The sequence below is a fragment of the Pinus tabuliformis genome, chromosome J (assembly GCF_031772625.1).
Source record: "Pinus tabuliformis cultivar Carrire ecotype Pingquan chromosome J, CPIR1, whole genome shotgun sequence".
Taxonomy (NCBI): Eukaryota; Viridiplantae; Streptophyta; class Pinopsida; order Pinales; family Pinaceae; genus Pinus; species Pinus tabuliformis.
Genome location: NC_142295.1, coordinates 1,526,955,320 through 1,526,958,464, shown reverse-complemented (window position 1 = coordinate 1,526,958,464; position 3,145 = coordinate 1,526,955,320). Strand labels below are relative to the sequence as shown.

Here is a 3,145-nt window from a genome sequence, read left to right as displayed (position 1 = left end):
TGTGGCGCACCGCTTTTTGGGGATGGTGGTTTCGTGAGGGGGGCCTCCGCCACAGCCCAACGCTTGACGCGTGGCGGGAGGTACGGCGGTAATACCGCCCATCTCCCGGACGCAAAAGCTCAGGCAGCTCGGGGATGGGACGGCCCGCCCACCGTTGATCTGCGGGGCGGGCGATCCAACGGTTGGCGGCAGACGCGAGGCGGCGGGTAGTTAGGGCGGGGAATATTCGCAGGAATATTCTGTTTTTAATATATGAGCGGGTGGGTTTAAACTATGGGAATGGCGGAGTTTGAGAGTTAAACGGGTTTAATGAGCGCGGGTTAGTGTTTTAGACTTAGGAAATGGGGCTTTATGGGTTTTGAATGAGCGGGATTAATATTTTATGCACAAAACTTTGGTTTGGGGGTGAATTAGGGGGGTTTTTGAGGGTTTTAGGGCTAGGGGAGAGGTTATTAGTCTGACAATCCCTGTTATGACTCGGATGGGCTAAAAACAGCCCCAGATGGACTATTTTTCCCCAGACTTATAAAAATATGGCTATATTGCCAGGGAGGGGATATTTACATAGGGGAGTTATATGTACATAGCTTTAGTAGAGGAATGGAAAAACTGATAGGGAGTTATATAATACCGTTAGTGGTTAATATGAAGGTGACTAGCAAGCGCTAAGGTCAGGGACCTTAGGCTAAATTTGGGGAAAAGAACTTGTAGAGAAATGAACTCCTTGAGTGAAGCAGATCTTCACCAAGGTGACTGATATGGATGATGATGAAGCTAAGAGGAATCAAGCAGATCTTGACCTCTTTGGGGAAATTAGTAAGTGACTTGGGGAATTAGAAGAAGGGGAAGTTAGTGATGTCCTGCTTTGATCTCTCTCTGAATGAAAACTGCCTGCAATGTGATCTGTAAAGATAAAACAGTTTGAAACACAAAATTGATCATAAATCACCTTTCTGCAACCACAGCTACCTACCCAGCCTACTTTCCTAACATTTTCTCTTCTTTTTTGATTTGGGTGCACTTAGACTTGCAGACCCAGATTTACATTTTTTTTTTTTTTTTTTTTTGAATTTTTCCTATCTAAATCTACACTTATTTCTGCCAGGGCCCAGATTAAACAGTTGGGTCCCTTTGATTCTCTACCTATCTACAGATCTGCCAAGATTAAACTGTTTGGACAGATATCATTCTCTATATTCTAAAACAGGAAATTGAAACCTAGGGAGACCAAGATTAAACTGTTTGGACCTCCCTTAAATGAAAACTCTTCAAAATGGGAACAACTCATCAAAAATGGAATCAACAGTGACATTTGGACTAGCAAACTTCATGGCTTTCTTCTTTGGTCTCTTCTGGAAATATGGAACACTGCAGCTTGCAAAGTATGACATATTTGGCATGTAAAAATGTCAATCATGAAAGATGATACCCTGTTGCAACAAGAGGCTAACAGGACATCTTAGGATTACCATGACCATATCATTTCCTTGATAGTCGAGCAAACACCCCTCACTAACTAAACAAGCAATCCCTTCGTCTTCAGGTATTCCACACCATCATCGAAAATCCCGTCGATGCCAAATTTGAACCACCAATTTTTCCGACGAAGGGTATACCTTTGGGACCAGTGGCATATCCTCAAACCTGTTCAAGCAATTCCATTAGAATTTGCTAGTTATATAGACATGCATACCCATACTAGTATAGAAATGCCATACTCTACTCACTTGGTTGTCACATTGTACTGCAGATAGCATTTTGATAAGTAGCCTGTGGGACAATGATAATTATAGGGCAGCAGATGTAGCGGCCGTGTACAGAGCGGTTTTCCATCAAGAAAACATGAGCGCTGGATACGTCCTCCACGTGCACCAATTGAATGTTGCGGTATGCCATCTCTATACCCTTCAAAGCCTGTATATTTTGTTGGTCGCCGTTGAGGAGGGAAAGGGTTAGCCTAACTGAGTAGGCCACGTTGGGCGTAATGGAAGGTCCCCCTACCAGCACAGGAATGATGTTCACCACATCCAGCTCTGGATCTTCTTTCCGTATTGCAGCGTTGCTTTTTCTACAAGCATCTTGGCAACCAGATATCACTGCACAATCAACCATTAAATATTGTCGCACACTTCATTAGGGGTATATTTCCTTTCCAATTGAATTTTAAGAGGGAGATTAGAGAATTAAGCTTCCATTTTTCAATATCCTCTAATTACCTCCTATTTGGATTTATTCAAGTGGACATTCATCCTCGTAAGTATGTACGTAAAGAAATTTCAATTATTTCAATAACATACTTCTTTGGGGTAGCTCTTAAAGTAGTTACTCCTTAATAGGTAATATGTCACACTTTATATCATTGCCTATATCTAGTAATATTTTATATATAGAACTATCAGCGCTAGAAAATCAAATATGACTCAACATATACATAATAGGATTTCATATGTATCTAAGAAAACCTTGGGAAATAAGTCGTAACGATCCATTTTACATACCAAACTCTATGCACCCACATAAGTCAATATAATGATATTTTCTCATCATGTTTTGACATCAACATATTCCTTTGTTGGTGTTAATCATCATATCCAAGTGTCACATATAAAATTCTAGGTTAAATCCTTCTTGTAATATTCCATCATTCAATCACAATAGATACTTATTTTTCATCGTTCTCCCATAAACTAGGAATTTGCAATAAATAAATATATTAATCATTTTATTGAATTTTCTTTTTACAACCCATTAAACATGGTTGAAAAATGGACATTGTGCATAGAAGTTTCTTATTATCCCAATCCAAGGTAAGCAGTGATTGCATATATGCTATATAATATTGTGATGAACAAAGTCTTCCAAAAGAAAAGGAATGTACCTGGAAGGACAACAAACAATGAGACATAGTATATTGCATTTACAGAAGGCTTAGGAACAACTAGGGAGTATGGATCAAATGGAATTGTAGTCTTCACAAATTCTGAACTTGTGTGCAATCAAATGGTACCAAGTCAAAAATGAGAGGTTAAAACAACTACATGGATAAGAAAAAAATATTGTTAGTCAATTTCAATAATTTAGCATAAGACATTGTGCAAATGTTAATAGGATGTCTAGTGATATATTGTATGGGGCAATGGAAATT

General features: G+C 39.3%; 1 pseudogene; it reads right to left on the bottom strand.

Annotated features, from left to right (window-relative positions):
• Window positions 1-1,516: 1,516 nt before the first annotated feature.
• LOC149233325 (putative anthocyanidin reductase pseudogene) lies at window positions 1,517-2,112 on the bottom strand (annotated as a pseudogene).
• Window positions 2,113-3,145: the final 1,033 nt, after the last annotated feature.